Source organism: Eumetopias jubatus, unplaced genomic scaffold, assembly GCF_037043125.1.
Source record: "Eumetopias jubatus isolate StellerSeaLion01/CBP00866 unplaced genomic scaffold, mEumJub1_p1.0 scaffold_1, whole genome shotgun sequence".
Lineage (NCBI taxonomy): Eukaryota > Metazoa > Chordata > Mammalia > Carnivora > Otariidae > Eumetopias > Eumetopias jubatus.
Window position 1 is genome coordinate 16,621,031 of NW_028274807.1, and position 17,938 is coordinate 16,638,968.

General features: G+C 43.2%; 1 non-coding gene across 1 annotated transcript; it reads right to left on the reverse strand.

Annotated features, from left to right (window-relative positions):
• Window positions 1–17,166: 17,166 nt before the first annotated feature.
• LOC114219583 (U6 spliceosomal RNA) lies at window positions 17,167–17,271 on the reverse strand. The gene has a single exon (XR_003611421.1). It is a non-coding gene; the product is annotated as a U6 spliceosomal RNA (small nuclear RNA).
• Window positions 17,272–17,938: the final 667 nt, after the last annotated feature.

The window sequence follows — 17,938 nt, forward strand, 5'->3', positions numbered from 1 at the left end:
GGAGGACAGTAGGATTATCAAATTGATCATGGAGACCAAGCTAGAGTCTGTCTGCCAGTTAGCAACACCTACAGACGAATAATACTCATGGCCAGAATTAGAAGTAAATGTAGTGATCCTTGCATATTCATGCTTTGCTAAAGCAGATGGGGGAGAAAGGTGGAAAGGTCATATCACCCGATCCCCAGCCAGTCAGGAATGGCCAACCTGGAATCCTGTGACTGTCTCCCTCTTTAGCCTGACAGTTACAATCTTAAGTTGCACAAGAGATGGTATCTTCTGGGATCTGCATTTCCTTCTAGGATGGGCAGTACTGACTAGAGAATCATCTGACTTCTCCATTCTCTCCTGGCCAGCAGATGTAGAGTCCAGTTGGTGGCTTGTCAAAGGGATACGCTTCTTATCTTTTAAAGGACTACTGTGCTATATGTGCATGTCCTGATAGAAGACAGGTGTATTAGAGGTAGATAGATTTCTTTGAAGTTTCTCTCTCTGTCCTGTACATTCCTTATTTATTACAAGGGGCTTTCCTGTTGTCATCTGTTTTCTTTTGCTGCCTGGTGGGCCTCTGCAGAAGTATTTCCTGCTCAAGTTCTCTCTCGCTCTTGGCAGTTTTGGCCTCCCTTTAAAATTTTTGTATTTAAAGCTAACTCACTCTTAAGCTCTTTTCTACACATGTAAAAAAGTAAACATGTGTACACCACATCTTGCAAATACAGTTTGTCCTTCTGACGCAAATCCCAGGCTTGCATCTTGGACTGCGTGCTGGGTGTTTCTGCTTGGCTATCTTGGGTTGGATTTCTCCAGTGGCAGATTCTAAGACAAGGATTTGAGCGTAACTAGTTTATGTGGGGGGTAATTCCAGGAAAGAGCACAGGGAGTCAGGAGGGGAGATAGCAAAGGAAAGGAAGCTATTAAAAAGCACCATGTCCAGCAGGTTGGTGCTTGTGGCAGGGGTTTGGTTCTGTTGGATGATTCAGTAGAACTCACTTCCAGAGTTGTTGCCCTCACTCCCAGCCTCAGGGTGAAGGAGCTGGGATTTTTCAGTCACTGGTTGAGGACTGCCTCTGGGGTGCATTAAGTCCTTGGCATTTTTGGCCTGCTGCCTGTGGTCCAAATGGACTATAATGTCCAGAGATTACCTCAGGGAGAGAGTGGCTGGTGCTTGAAGTTAAAAGCCATTGGTTGGGGAGCTCCTACTATAACTGCTTAACTGTCTCTCAGTTTGGCACCTGAAAAAAATGTGGTCAGACCCACTACCTCATTTCTTTTTATGTTAACATAATTACGCTCCTCTTTCTACCTCTGTCTGTTGTTGGACATCACCACTCCACAGCCACGTAGACTTGAATTTACTGCATTATCCCCATCTTTCCAGTGAGGAAGCTGAGGCTTAGAATGTTCACGTGATTTGCCCAGTGTCACATGGCTGTGTAGTGACCCACCTTTCCACTGCTGTCCATATCAGGGTGTCCCAGGGTTGGAAAGGGCCGACGCCGCTTTGCATGCACAAAGTCACTGACCTGATCTAAGGCAATAGGGGTCACATTCCAGGAGATTTCACTCTGGGCTTTTTGTTTCTGAACTTCCTGTTTCCCCCAAGCTGAAATTGGTGTACTAGCTCACTGCAGTTATGTAGATGGTCTAATAATTCTCCTGCTATCAATTCTAATTAGTTCTGGAAACTTAGATGAAGTACATACACTCTCTACAGCTTATTTTTCTCATTCAGTGAATTTTGGGGATCCCTTGAACCCTAACAGTGTGAGACAGGTGACAGAGGATTTGCTTTTTTTTTTTTTTTTTTTGTAAGGATTTGCACTTTGGGCTAGGTATGAAGGAAAAACTCCACCTCATTTATGTTTAATAGAGAGCATGGTCTGGATAGCCTTTGTATGTCAAGCAGAAAATATTGTAGACCTTCTCAAAATATTCACAGGCATGTTCTTTGTCTTCTTGTGTGAAGACTTAAAAGTGTCACAGGAATAGCTACTGATGTGACTAACTAGGGCCAAGAGCGGTAAAGGCTGTGAAACATAGTGTACTGGAGATAGCATCTCGAGGAGGAACAGACAGCAGCATTCCTCTCTTCTTGCGTGAGTTCCTGCAGGTCGTCAGCAATCTGAGGGGAACATCTTTTCTTAGGGCAAGCTAAGATACTCACTGTTTCCCCAGAGTGAGTATCAGATTATCTGGAGTGTAAGGAATACACAATGGCAGAGATTTTATTTCTAATGAGCAGAGACTGGAAACACATTTGGAAGTCTATCATGATGTTTCTTTTCCTACCTCAATCTAGTGATCTCATTGGGTTGAATTCTCTGTGGTTTGGCTCCAAAGTCTTTTCATTCCCATCTTCATCTTTCCAATTTGCAGCCCCATTTTATGGTCTACGTCTCTCCTTCCAAGTCCTTGCTCCTCTTCATCATCTTGGTTGCTCATCTTTTCTTCAACCTGTTGTAAGCCCCCTCTGGTCCTTTCCTTCCACTTAGTTTTATAAAACCGATTAGTGCATGTGGCAACTAGGGGGATGGAATGCAGAGAGACTGGCAAACCTCTCCAAGCCATGCTACGTGGTTTTCTGCTAAGGCTTTCTATGCTCTTCCTCAATATCTGATAATAAGTGGAAGAACATCTTTGTAGAGCAGATAGGGAAACTGAGGTGCCAACGATGTAATGGACTCAGTTGGGGTTTAATGACATTGGTAACCAAAAGAACAAACTTCCATTTGATTTTTATTGTCATCTTTGATCCTCCAAGGTGACTCTTCCCTCTAGAGCAGAGGTCAGCAGATTACAACCCATGGGCCAATTTCTGCGCACCACTCGTTTTTGCGATTAAAGTTATCAGCATACAGATACACCCATTGGTTCACATAGTATCTTTGCTGGCTTTCCTGTTATAGCAGCCATGCTCAGTAGTTGCAACAGAGATCTTCTGAGCTGCAAAGTCTAAAATATTTACTCTTTGGTCCTTTATAGAAAAGGTTTGCTGACTCCAGAAGGTGATGGAAGCTTTGAATTTTTTTGGCTTGATATTTCTCATAATTGACTCAAGAAATATGGTCCAAAGTCTAACTGAAGCTTCCTCTGAAGCTTCAAGAAATTCATCTATCTGCAACTATTTTCCATTATTGGATCAGTCAGGGTTCTCCAGAGAAACAGAAGCCATAGATGTAGCATCTTCTCCTTCTTAGTCCAGACAGGAGCAGGAAGATACCTTGGACCATTGCTGCATTGGGAGATCTTCTAGACCCTGTGATGGTTTGTGCTCCAAGGAACCAAGTCCAGAAGAGAGGCTGTCATTGTGATCCCAGAAGTGATGACCCATCAATCCTCATCTAGTCTGAGTGAAGAATGCTGATCCCAGGCAGGGCGAGCTCCACAATTCATGAGGCCTCATGTAGATGAACATGCTGGCTGTTGTTTAAAAAAACAAAACAAAACAAAACAAGAAAACCTGTGAAGAATTTCAAGATGGCAAAGACAGAGTTAAAGCAAGTGCAGGGCCATGACAGAGGGCCCCATGCAAATGTCCAGGCTGCATGCCCAGGAAGCCAACCCTGAGCCTTGGACTTCGGAGCTCAAAGAGACATCAGAGGCCACCTATTCATGGATTATGACAGTTGCATGTTGAAAACTGGCCACGCCACACTTCTCTGCTGATGACCCGGAGTGGGAGTACAGCCCACTTTGGCAGCTCTGGAGAGGGGCCCCACCAGGAGTGCATGCTTCTCAGTCTTGGCTGAGTTGCTGGATTGCGCACTTTCTGGATCTGAAGAGCACATCTGGATCCACAGCCGCGTGGCTCCAGCCTCCTCATCAGCTCTCCCCAGTACCTGGCTGTTATTTTTAGGTGACCGATGGTGGAGAGTTTTGACTTGTAATTTTCATGCCTGAGGCTTGAGTTTCACAGGAAATGTTTCAGAGAATTTAATACGATGCAACACATACACGTTAACAAGGGCAGATTGGTTGTGTTCTTGTTGCCTGACCATTAGGAATTTCTATTCTTAGGCTTTTCTCTTTTCACTGCTCCTTCCTGACTCCCTTCCTCCCCCTCCATGGTTCCTCATTGTGCCAGTTCCCGAGCCCTTCACTGCCACACGGATTTCCTTTCCCTCCCCTGCTGCCAACCCTGCTGGTTCTCTCTGAATGAGTACGTGTGGCTGCCAACTTCCTCCCAATCTTTTCCAGACTCCTTTCTCCGTTTATTCTTTGCTCTGATCAGATTCTCCTCTGGCTTTCCAGACCTTGACTCTATGGGCTGACTTTCTCCCTCTGTCCCCCTGAACTGATTACACAGTGCAGCTCATACTTAACCGTCGCTCCTGCCTTCCCGGCCTCGGTGGTTTTCCTGACCTTCTGTTCAGGTTTCCATCGTCATTAGAGTTGCTCAAGGGCCAGGAAATAAGGGACCAGCCAGTCTGAAAGCCTTAGCTCCTTCATTTTTGTCTGAGTTGTAATCGCCCTCCCATCCTTTGAGGACCTTGTTTAGTTTGTATGCCCAACCCTTCCATACTGCTGAGAGGAGAATCATCTGCTCTACTCCCCCTGCCTCAGATTAAAAAGATAAACTGAGCTCATGGTATATGCATGATCTGCCTGCATTGGGAGGTCTAGTGAGGAAGACTGGAAGTTAAACCATGTAGTGGTGGAGCCAAAACGTGGTACTATTAGTTGAGGTCAACTTGGTCATGGTATTAGGTGGCTTCAGGGTGGTCAGGTGCACAGGTCATAGAGAATGCATTGTTGAACAATCCATCTGTTGCCCAGAACAACAAGGTATATCTATAGTCATTGATAATGCATCAAATGCCTGAATTTGTTTTGCGTCCTCTTGAGTTATGGAGAACACTCATGAAAACTGTGCCAGTGATCAGAAGTCACTTGACTGCAGGTGCTACAATTCAGCTTTCAGAAATGTGGGAATTGGGCTTACACATTTAGTTTGATATTTGGTTCAATATACCTTTTGTCCTTTATTTTCTTTCTATCCTTTTTTCTCTCTCTCATCCAATTCATTAATAGATGGACCAATTCTTTCTTCATAAAGAAAGAACATGCTCTTATTTCAGGCTTATTAGCTATTTTCCAGCCACGATTTTCATCACCTCCTAGGTGTATAGACAGTGGGTACTGAGTAACTGCTTATTGAATGACTATGTAATAGCCGCCTGACTGGCCCTATGTGGTAGTGTCAGAACTTGGCAATCCATCATAAGTACTAGATAATTCTTCTTTATCAATTTACGGGTAATATTAAAGGTAGTTCCTGAGCAAGTATCTGAAATCTCTGACCACCCAAGATAATTACGCCTCTTGGATATACTCCCCCAAACTCTATGGAAACATGGTTGAACCATGAGTTGCAGCTTTTTTGTAAATCTGTTATTATGGATGAGAGATACTTAAAGTAAAATTCAGGACCAATTTGGCTTGCTGATAAGGAAAGAAGGATGAGGCAAAGTGCTGAGAGTGAAATGTGCCATACACATGCCTTGGTGCATATATGGATATGATGGCCAAAGAAGAACAGCCTTTTAACATGTCATGAAATAGGACTAAGCCTTGCTTACCTCTGGTATAAATCATCACTCTGGCCATTTTGCAGAAATGGTATTTCCCCTCTTGTTTAGAGTGTGCTCCATTGTAGCACATTTTGATTGCAAAGATTGTGGGAGATCTTATCCTGATGCCATTAGCCTTCTTATTTTGGAAAACCCTTTCACCTGTGATAATGAAGAAACTGGAAGATCTCAGAGTAATTTTTCTATTGCCCTGCACTTTCTATCTCTGCATACTCTTGCTGCTTCTTCTGGCTATAGCATTTCCCCATCTCTGCCTGGCTAACTCTTCCTACCCAAAGGCCCAGATCAAAATGGCACCATCCCCAAGAAGCCTTTGCCAATTCTTGCCAGCCAGATTAATCTCTTCCTTGTCTCTTCTTTAGCTATTGGCTTGTGCCCCTTCTAAAGCATGGACTGTGGTTTGCCTGGCCCAAGAGCAGCTCATTCCCAGAAGAGTTCTCAACTTTTTCTGCATTGTGGGCAGATTCAAAGTAATGACAATTACTTATTTGACCTTATATTCCCCGTGGGGCCCAACAAAATGCCTTGTGTATAATAGGTTCTCAATAACTATTTGTTGAATTAAATTAGATTACATTTTATAAATGTTTATAAATGAGAGAACATTGCCTTACATGGTTTACAAAAAAATTAAAAAAATCCGTTGGGATAAAAATGGACTAACAACTTAAGTTGAAGGGTTACATCTTACACAATGAGGTTGTGTCTTTTTGAATTTTTGGAAAGCCTCTCAGAATTTATGCCTCTGCTCTTGCATTTTGCTCAAATGCTAAAAGGCATCAGAATGAATTTTGATAAAATGGAATATTTTTAGACATTCTAATCAGCCCAGCTCTGCCAAATTCTTGGCCTTTGGTATGTGCTGCTGAGTAATGTCAGATGCTCACACGTACACATGTTGACATTTACAAGGCATGAGGTGGGCTCAGCCAAGTTCACAAATGAAGCCCCCCTTTTGATTGGTTCCCCAGAACTTCCTCAGATGCATTTATTGTTTGCTACTGGAAGAACTGACAGGCTGCTGTACCAAATGAATTTCCATTTCTTGTTTTTTCACTTCAGGAAATAACATCTGCATACAAGGGTCAGGTATTATGTGAAGTTGTGGATTCATGAGGTGACATTTTTGACTGTGTGAAGAGGACCTCGGGCCACTCTGGCGTTGGCATTAACAGAAGTTGCCTGTAGGGCTGGGCTGTTTTATAACTCCCTGGTGTGGGATTTGCAAAAATGAAAATGGACAGGGCTCCACTCCAAACATGTACTCGATGATTTTAGAAAATTCCAGATAAGAATCCAAGAGGCCTGCTCTCTTCTTTCTGAAAAATACTATCTTTTATCTAAGGAAAAAAAAAGCACTATTTTACTTTTGTGCTCCATAAAAACATCAGAATGTATTTCGTAACTTCTGGAATTCCACTGCCTTTTTAGACGGAGGAGCATCCCAAAATGGAGAGACCAGGCCAGTGTGTGTGTGTGTGTGTGTGTGTGTGTGTGTGTGTGTGTGCGTGCGCGTGCACGGACGCGTGCACACGTGCACTCATGTCTGAATCCCTGTCTAGACAAAAATAGAGGTTAGGTAGGTTATAGGAAAGAATTTTATAAGTCTAAGCAAAAATGATTTCTGTTTCTAAAATAGCGCTGTTTATGAAAGCACTATGTAGTTAACTCTGAGCATTGTGAGTAGCTACTGCTGGAGATGAAGTACTGCTGAGAATTCACATTGCCTCTTCTAAAGGCTACAAGAGGATTTATGAGCTCCATGATGCTGTTTTCCTATTAAGGCGCAGGATACCACCAAGTGGCATCCTTTCTCCAGGGGTGCTGACAATGTTAACCCTTCTGCTACCATCGGACCCTGTGGGACGGGGAGTTCCCTGGGAGGTGCCTGAGTTTCTTTTCTGGCCATATGCAGGAAAGCATGCTTTTATGATTGAGGCCAATAAGGATTCTGGAAACATCGGAGCCATGTCCCAGCACCTTTGACCTCTTAACTCTGAAGAATCACTACTGTTAACCTCCGAAGTCATTCTGTGGAAATGGCCATGCCCATTCAGAGGCAAGCCACAGGTGGAGAAGGATGGGCTGACTTTGCACATGGGGACGTCTGGTAATACCTGCCCAAACCTCCTGGCCTCCGGCATGGCTCACTGCGCCATGGCAACGGAATTGCAACGGAGTGGCCCTGGCTGCAAACAGCTTGATAACACCACCACCAACCACCAGGCAGTTTATAGTATTTTCTACCATTCAAGTTCGTCTCACATTCACTGTCTTTAAAATAACTCTGGGAAGCATGCAGAGCTGGTGCTATTTCTTCCCTCTTTCTTTAACCCATCAGAGGAGGACATGGGACCTGCGTAAGGACGTACAGTTGGGACAAGACCAAGTTGAGAATGGAACCCTGTTCCCCTGAGGTTCATCCAGGCTCTGCCCACGGTGATCCTGGGCACTCAGTATCACAGCCAGGGAGGTTCTGTCTCTAGATGGAAATAGAGACAAGTGGGATCGTGTATGTGAGGGTCTCATTGAAACACTTACCTTTATTATGACAGAAGAAGAAAACATGTCTCGATTTTGAAAGAATCATAATTTCCAGGACATGTCTCTGGAAGAAGCTTCAAGATTATCGTAGGGCATCTCTGTGTCCAAGTTCTGATTGGAACTCAGACTCACACCCCTAAGTTAAAAACGTATTGTAGGGACTTTGTGATAGCGGGTACCAGGCACAGCCTTGGGGAGGTGTTATTCACCAAAATGGCAGCTGTTTATTTGGTCTTTTTTAACAATCATGAGGGCCAGTTGATTCACTCTCTGGTTGTTAGGATGACCCAGAAAACCAGACTGATGATGCTACTTCCAGGTATTTCACTTTTGTATTTGGTTCAGCTCTGTAAGAACAGGTTTATTTTATTGATTGATTGATTGATTGATTGATTGCTTTGGGGCCAACTAGCCTATTTACTGGCAAACAGCAACTGAGAAAATGTAGGTTAGAAATTGGTTTCAGGACTTAAATGCATCAACTTAATTTTAGAGCTTTGAAAAAAAATAGTGTGGGAACCGACCAGTCATTTTACAATCAAGATAGGTGACTAATCTGTTTTTAGACCTAACGAATTTTATGTTCTGTTCTATTTGTTATTTTCCTATATCCTTTCTGTGAACTGAAGGTTCTCTTTTTTTAAACAAAACTTTTGCTCATATTGGTTCTAAACAACATAGATGTTAAAAATTGGCTTTAATTTGTTTTCTGTCTAAATCTTCATTTGTAATATCTCTTTGTCCTTAACCAACTGCTGGTTTTATGTGAATGATTACCAGAAGAAAAGGAAAAGAAAAATAGTTTAAATCTACTCCTAGAATGATCCATGGTGGAGTTTTTAACTAGCATTATTTTATACTTACCGTGCTTTTTTCAATCATTCTAAGCTCAACAAAGTCACTTTGAACAATAGATATGTTTACAGGCATCGTCCAAAATGATAGCTGGTTCTTTTCAGTATCATTTACAAGTTCAAAAATCTGATAGGAATCGGGGACAGCCCTTAGAAGTATCAGGTAACAAATGCCTCAGGGTATCCCTGAGTAGTGAAACAATGTATTTAACATTCTTTGAAGTCTCCAAATATGGTGAGTTCTTGGAAGAGCTGGCTGAAAAGTTGTGTAACTAATATCTAAGGCCCAGCTATATTTCACTTGCCAAAACTTGTTTCTTTTATTTTTTCTGTAAAAGAGGCTGAACCAGGTTCTAGTCCTGGGTCTGATACCAATGAGCTGCATGAACCTGGAAAGACACTTAACTTTGTTTTCTAATCTGAGAATGGGTTTGGCCCAGTAGACATCAGTGATTATTTCCAGTTACTAAATTTGTTTATTAAACGGTCATGTACTATCCTGTGATGTTCTACCCAACAGTGCTACACAGAGTGAGAACTCTACAGCTAAGGATTAAAAATCTTAAGTCAACAACAACAAAAAAGTGTTGAGGGAATCTAATTTCATACTTATAGAAGAATTTTCTGGTTTCTCAAAGCTCATTCTAAGATTTCCATGTGCTTTTCTTTTTCTTAATTTAATGTAGGTATGTGTCTGTGTTCCTTCATATGTTAATACATTTCTTCACTGGGTTTTTAACATTGTAAGTTCGTATGCTGCATATTTCAGAAATATTTCCTTGCCCATTCGTCCCTTCTGTCTTTAAGGTGATCACCGATTGTCCACTTCTTGGCAAGGTAATGGTCCATTTAGTCAGGTTAGTTAAAATAGTAATGATAAAATGATGGACTTAATAACTGATCATTTTTATTTCTCAACTAGTTGTTTTGGTGTGTGTAAGCATATAGTTTGCTGTCTTCTTAGAGATTATGCTAATTTTTGAAACAGAATGTCATTACAGAGCCACAAGACACCTCTGAGGTTCTTGTAAAAGATGCACAATCTCTGGTTGTACTCATTCTAATTTCTTGGTAGGCTGATCAGTTGAATTGGTTGAGAGCCATATCCAATGTCAGCCATCCCCTGGAATACTCATCTTGCTTCTGAAATTACCAGTCTTTCTGTGCTATGAGCAAAGACCATGTTTTAATAGCAAGATTGCCTCTTAGAGGGTCATACTCTGATGATCAGGTTCAAAGTTACAAGTGCTTAACAGTATTCGTATTCACACCTTTTGACTGGAATCAAACTTAAGAAAAAATATTTTTAGAGCAGTTTTAGATTCATAGCAAAATTGATAGGGAGGTACAGAGAGTTCCCATATTATCTCGTCAGCCCACACATGCACAGCCTACTTTGTTATTAATATCCCCCCACTAGAGTGGTTATGTTTGTTATGATTGATTAACCTACATTGACACATTTTAATCAAAGTCCATAGTTTACCTTAGGATTCACTCTTGGTATTATATATTCTGTAGGTTTGAACAAATGTAGACTGACATGTATCCATTTCAGAGGTGACATGGCTGTTCGAAATTTTGTGTGGAGTTTCTGGCTATGTGTCCTTTGTGCCAAGAAATAGGTTTGCACTCTCAAGTATCTTAAAATGGACTCTGGAGGCAGGGACCTTGGATTTTCTGACTTTGAGGAAGTTATTTCAACTTCCTGTGTCTCAGTTTCCTTCTCTGGGAAAACTGGGACAATAACAGTATCTACCTTATAAGGTATCGGGAGAATGTGTGCATGGAACAGTGCTCTCAGCACATACCAAACACTTTGTAAGTATGCACTGTTATGATTATAAAGATATTGATTATTATTCTTGCTATTGAGAAGCAAACTATGTTCTTGTTTCTGATGGAGGTATAGATTCATAGGGTTTTAGGGCTCCAAGGACCCTTAAAGGGTGGATAGCCCAATCTCTTGGCCAGTGCCTAAATCCCCACAATAGCAATGTTAGGGAGTAGAGGCAACTTGTAGAGCTCAATACAGCCCCCTACAGGTGGGCTCATTAACCTTGCATCACGAATCTGAAGTACTAGGTCTCCAATATCTTGAAGTAAATCACAACATGTATGGTGTTTATTGTACAACAAGATTTATCAAAAATCAAATAAATAAATAAAAATCTTTAAAAAAAATCTAGATCAGTTTGCTAAAATGTAGATGATTTAGTGGTTTTGGTAACATGAATAATTCAACTGCCCTTCAGCTATTTGGAGAAAGCAAATCAGAAAATGGAAATTCTATAAAAGTTCTAAGGAATGGGGCAGGAATATTCCCACCCCACCCTCACAGTCTCTTTCTGACAGTGGAAAGAGGGACTAATTTTTAAATTCATCTTAGCTCCATATAATTGATAATTCTTCCCATTTTCCCAGAAGACAGAATATTTCTTTCCACTTCTCTATTTCTAATTCACATATGCTGTGTCCAGAACCCTTTTGATTCTCTGGGATTTTCCTTAAGAAACCCAGATATTCCAGCAATAATTCCCAAACCTCACAGAATTATCTAAAAATAACCCAAAGAAAAGAATTGAGTCCAGGTGGTCCAATATTTGATGGAAACTGGTGCAAAGAACAATGGCATTGTCAAATAAAAAAGAACTTACTTCAGTCTACAACATTCATTAAAAGTGTATATAAATCCACAAGCAGATACTTCTGTTGTCTAGAGGAATTTTACCTCCAAGTTTTCAGAATTATGGAACATGAAAGTCGATTTTATACCAGTAATGTGGTAGGAGTATTATGACTCCAGAATGTAACTTCATCTTCATTTCTGGACATTAACTTTGAAGATTGAATCCCACTGTGGGTTGGTTGGCCGGTGATGCATTCATTCATTCATTCATTCATTCATTCACTTTGTCACACAGGATCATCCAAAGTAGGCTAATGTGTATTTCGTCATTACTCATAGGTTTGGAAGGTTTTAAAGCCATTCTTTGTAAACTGCAATATATCCCACATAGACAGAGAAGTTATCCAGAAAATATCTGCTCCAGCATTTTTATAGATGAGTACACTGGGGCTCAGTGAGGTTCAATAGCTTGACTATAGTCACACAATCAGACAGACAGAATGAGGGACGCCTGGGTGGCGCAGTCAGTGAAGCATCTGCCTTCAGCTCAGGTCGTGATCCCAGGGTCCTGGGATCGAGTCCTGCATCGAGTTCCCCGCTCAGCGGGGAGTCTACTTCTCCCTTTCTCTCTGCCCGTCCCCCCTCCAGCTCGTGTGCTCTCTCCCTCTCTCTAATAATAAATAAATAAATTCTTAAAAAAGAAAAGACAGAATGAGCTTCCCGTTTTGGGTCTTGAAGTAAACTCCAGATTTGTTCCCTTCACCCTAAACTTTCTCCTCCCCAGACCATAGCAACCCCCCATATCTGAGCATTATTTTCAGTTTGTCTTTCTCCATTCTCCTTCCACACTGAAAGCATGTGACCTGTAGACTCCACGGTCACAGCATACGCACACGGCATACGGATCCTTCTAGATCTGTCCCTCCCCCATCCCTGCCGGTGAGAGGCATCTGTACAACTTGATGCATTTTTGCAAGTGATTTCCACCTAGGATATCTGCTTCCATTTTCTGCGCCTTCAAACCCTTCCTCCATAGAGCAGTCACAGTGATCTTTTTAAAGGCTGAAGGCTTCCAAAGGCGTCTCTTTCCACCCGTGATGAAATCCCCTACATGACCCCGGCTCATGCAGCCCGCTGCTGTGCAGCCCTGCCCTGCCCTCAGACCTCTGCCCTTCACCCTCTCCCCCCCCTTCCTCACTCCCTCCCACTACAGGCCTTCTTTGTGCTCTTTAAGCTTTCCCTCTCTTGAGGTTTCTACACCAGCTCTTCTTAAGTATTTCTGGAATTTTCTCTATCCCCATAGAACTTCATATGGGTAGATTCAAAAAAATGTTTTTTTTAGAGTGGCTCTTGTTCAGGATCTATCACCTCCTTTCAGACCACCCAGCGCACAACAGCCTCTTGGTCACTTTCTCTCATACCACCTTACTTCGATTCACCGTATATCTTACGTATCTCATAAGTTCCGTGTATCACACATGGTTTTCTTGTTGAAATACGAAGAGCTATTTTTCTGTTGTTCTCCTTCCTACTAGCAGCAGTTGCTTTCCTTCCTATTAACATGCGGGGTAGTGAGCAAGGCCGTCGCCCGCCGCACTCAGCCCTGCCTTCTCGGCGCCCAGCAACCCTTGTGAAGGAACGCCGGGCGATGCCACGTCTCATTTTTCTTCTTTCACAGCGTCACACTTTCCTGTCATTGTCCAGCTTCCTGCAATGACAGGGGCTCATCCAGTGGTGAGGAACGCTGACGCTGAAGGCAGATTCGCGGGGTGTCCCTTGCTGCGGAATCGTAGACGGGTTAACTTCTTGGAACCTCCGTCGCTTTGTCTGTAAAATAGGGCTAGCACTAGCATCCGTCTCATGGGGTCGTTGAGACAATGAAGTGTGTAAACGTGGTGATGATGGCAAAGCACACAGCACCCGCCTGCCACAGAGCAAGCCGTGTAATGTGCAAGCTGCTCCGACCGTACCGTGTGTGTGTATCATGTATGTTTACATACATACATGTAGTTTCCTTATATGTATAAAACACATTCACACGCTTTTATTATATACCATATATCTACATTACAGAGTGTTAGCTATTTTTCTTATCCTATTATTTGATAGAGCAGCAAATAAAATGTGTAACAAGATTTGTGAAATACCACAGACTAAATGCCAGTCACTCCTTTCTTAGCTTGTTCTATTACAAGATTCAGCCAGCTTCCCCCTCTGGTAGGCTGCCTCCTTCCCTCCCTCCCTCCCTTCCTTCCTTCCTTCCTTCCTCCCTCCCTTCCTTCCTCCCTCCCTTCCTTCCTCCCTTCCTTCCTTCCTCCCTCCCTTCCTTCCTCCCTTCCTTCCTCCCTTCCTTCCTTCCTTCCTCCCTTCCTCCCTTCCTTCCTCCCTTCCTTCCTTCCTTCCTCCCTTCCTCCCTTCCTTCCTTCCTTCCTTCCTTCCTTTCTTCTTTCTTCCTTCCTTCCTTCCTTCCTTCCTTCCTCCCTCCCTTCCTCCCTCCCTTCCTTCCTTCCTTCCTTCCTCCCTCCCTTCCTCCCTCCCTTCCTCCCTTCCTTCCTCCCTCCCTCCCTTCCTCCCTCCCTTCCTTCCTCCCTTCCTTCCTCCCTTCCTTCCTTCCTCCCTTCCTTCCTCCCTCCCTCCCTCCCTTCCTCCCTTCCTTCCTCCCTCCCTTCCTCCCTTCCTTCCTTCCTCCCTCCCTTCCTTCCTCCCTTCCTTCCTTCCTTCCTCCCTTCCTCCCTCCCTTCCTCCCTTCCTTCCTTCCTCCCTTCCTTCCTCCCTCCCTTCCTCCCTCCCTTCCTCCCTTCCTCCCTCCCTTCCTTCCTCCCTCCCTCCCTCCCTTCCTCCCTTCCTCCCTTCCTTCCTTCCTTCCTCCCTTCCTTCCTCCCTTCCTTCCTTCCTTCCTCCCTCCCTCCCTCCCTCCCTTCCTTCCTCCCTTCCTCCCTTCCTTCCTCCCTTCCTTCCTTCCTTCCTCCCTTCCTCCCTTCTTTCCCTTATCTTTCTCCCTCCCTTCCTCTCCCTCTCTCAAATAGCTTTTACTTATCGTAAGAACACACAATATAAAATCTACCCTCTTAAGTTTTAAGTGTGCAATACAGTATTGTTAACCATAGGTAGGATGTTATAAAGCAGAAGGCTAGAACTTACTCATCTTGTCTAACTGAAACTTTATAAACATTTTAGATGAAGTAAACAGCCGCAGTAGAACATGCTGTTATGACAAGCGTCCTGAAGGTGGCAGCAGAGGTCTAAGGTTTGGAAAATGTAGATTTTTTTTGTAGCCACAATATATGATTTGGAGGGGAGGGAAAAATTATCCCACGGTCCTGTTTTTGTATCTTAAATTACCCTTTGTTATTATTGCTGGGAAAGGATGTGTCAGGTTATTTCGGTTAGCCACTCTAATGCAAATCATATCTGGGAAGTGGGAGCCTGTTCATTAAAACCTCAGGCAAAATGAGAGCATTAGTGCATTAATAGGATGCAGGAAGTGAAATTGGTGGTGAAGGTGAGGTAGAGGGCTTGTATCAGGAAGCAAAGGGCTCCCGGGGTGTGGGTGGGTACACCCTTTGGCCCCAGGACTCTGATCAGCAGGGAGAGGTCCAGCCGGGGGAAGTCAGCTGAGTCCTCGAAATCGCGGGGTCCCAGCGGAGTCCCCTTTTGTCTGGGTTTAAGGCTTGAGCCCCTGGACTCACCTCATTCAAGCTTCAGATAATAGGTAGAGTCTAAAATGTCTATGCATACAAATCAGATTCTCTGTATCTGATAGAGATTAGGGGAGTAATAAAATGGATCAAAGGAGGCCAGGAATATTGTCAAGGGTTCCGGTTTAGCTGCTCTCAGCAACTAAATATAAAATACTTCATAGAGTCCACCAGATGGCAGTATTGCACCACAAAAATACTTAACACCCACCGGTTCCAGCTTGGAAGCTAAGCGGAGCTCTACAATCACACCTGTTTCCCGTTTGCCCCAATAATTGGAATTATGCTTATAAGGAGCAATTCTTTGCACTTTTTCCGTAAATGAAAAATACATTTTTTTTGTTAATAGTGGTTGCTTTAGGTATACTTCAGTAAATGTTTTGGGAAGAAGAGAATCTAAAGGTTGTATTGTCTCTGACTTTATGTAATGATTCAAAATTATCCGTGAAAAAAAGAAAAAAACTAAGCGGCATGTGAATCAAGGTATAATATCCCCACCGCGAGAATATATCAATTGCTGTGAAATTGCAAGACAAAAACAACATAAAACTGTTCGGTTCATAATTTACTCTTGGAGTTGCAGCCTATGGCTTTTCTCTAAAAGCATAAAACAAAAAGTTTACAAAACATGGCTTATATCGTTTACGTATTTTATAACCACTTATGTACAAAATAGCTCTTTGTAAAATGCGTCTATTGTGGTTGAAGAGATTGAAAAGGTCATGCTCGAACAGGACCTGTATGTCAAATGCCTGGCACAAGCCGCACACGTAGCAGGGATCACAGTAAGTGGACGCTGTTGTTCCGTTTATTAAGAATAGTTTAGGGGGTGAGTGCAGCCATCCTTTTGGCGGTATGGGGAGCAGCCCCACAGTGAAATAGCAGGCCGTTGCTTTAGTGGAAACATCACAGGGTGAGCTGTCTGGGGCACCCCCCAGCTGACTGTGTCAGAGCAGAAGCATGGGCTCTACCTTTCAACAGACCCTGTAGACCACAGTGTTTAGCAGTGGACCATGAACACCTTTTGAGAATAGCAAATCCATTTCTCCCCCCTATTTTGTTCCATGTGGATTAAGTCTCTAGGGCAAAGACAGTACTGGATGATACAGAGCATAACAAGCAAAAATGAGTGGCCTTAGTACCTGGGATCATCCAACTTTCAACATGGATTCTTAGGTTGACGAATCGATGGGCTCCTGGTAGGCACAGCGGGGGTGAATTCCTTCATCAAGCTAGGTCTCCTATTTGGGCCAATTTAGACTCCATTCATGAAGCTTTTCTTTCCCTTTCTTTCCTCCTCCCTGCCTTCCTTCCTTCCCTGACTCTTCCTCCTTCCTCCCTACCCACCGGCCCTTCCTCCCTCCCTTTTTTCTTTCTTGGCATGCCAATGCCTTATTCCTGACTGTATGCCGTTCATTTTGGTTCCATACTTTAGAAGTAAGCACTCTATTTGACTTATTTCCATTATGGGCTGAATTCTGCTCTCCCTGCCCCCGTCCTGTGTTGAAGTCCTAACCCCTTAGTGCCTCAGCATGAACTGTATTTGGAAATAGATTCTCTAAAGAAGCAATTAAAGTTAAATAAGGTGATTGGGGTGGGCCCTAATCTAATGACCGGTGTCCTTAATAAGAAGCAATTAGGGCACAGACAGGTGTAGAGGAAAGGCCCTGTAAGGACACAGTGAGAAGCCAAGAGAGAGCCCTCGGCAGAAAGCAGCCCTGCTAGTACCTTGATCTTAGACTTCTCAGCCTCTAGAGCTGGATAATTTTCTGTTGTTTAAGCCACCTGGTTTGCGGTACTTTGTTATAGCAGCCTCTAGCAAACTAACACATCCTCTGAGATTCTTTTTTTTAAATATGGAACACTTCGTGAATTTGCGCTTCCTCCTTGCACAGGGACCATGCAGGACTCTGGATCATTCCAGTTTTAGTATATGAGCTGCTGAACGAGTGCTCCCCTTAGATTCTTTAATCCCCCAATTTACCAGAGTTTTAAAAAAATTGGCTCTATCGGACCTGGGGCCTCACCTGTTGCCACACGCCACTGTCACGGCACAGTCAGCAACTTAACTGCGTTTGCATGAGGGTGAGCCGACTCTGAACTACAGCATTTCCCGACAGCCCCGCACACCAATTCATTTTAATCTGTAATATCGCCGGTGTTCCTGAGCATGATCAGGAGACAGAGGAGATTCAAAAATGTGGTGCGGTGTGGGTGCGAAGGAAGGAAGACCATGACCAAAGATAAAAATTTTGGCCTAAAATGTCCTTTTACTGTTGTGCTGGTGAAGCTTTTCTTTGTCCATGCAACAGACGCGTGTGGGAGCGCTCGTCAGAATCCTGGTGTTCGGGCGAAAACACTGGAAGACTGCAGATGGCAGCATGACCTCGAACATGATTATTTTAGAGCAAAACCACTGCTTCTGTGTCTTTCTTTCTTTCTTTCTTTCTTTCTTTCTTTCTTTCTTTCTTTCTTTCTTTCTTTTCTTTCTTTCTTCTCTTTCTCTCTTTCTCTCTTTCTCTCTTTCTCTTTCTCTCTTTCTCTCTCTCTCTCTCTCTCTCTCTCCCCTTCCTTCCTTCCTTCCTTCCTTCCTTTCTTTTCTTTCTTTCTTTCTTTCTTTCT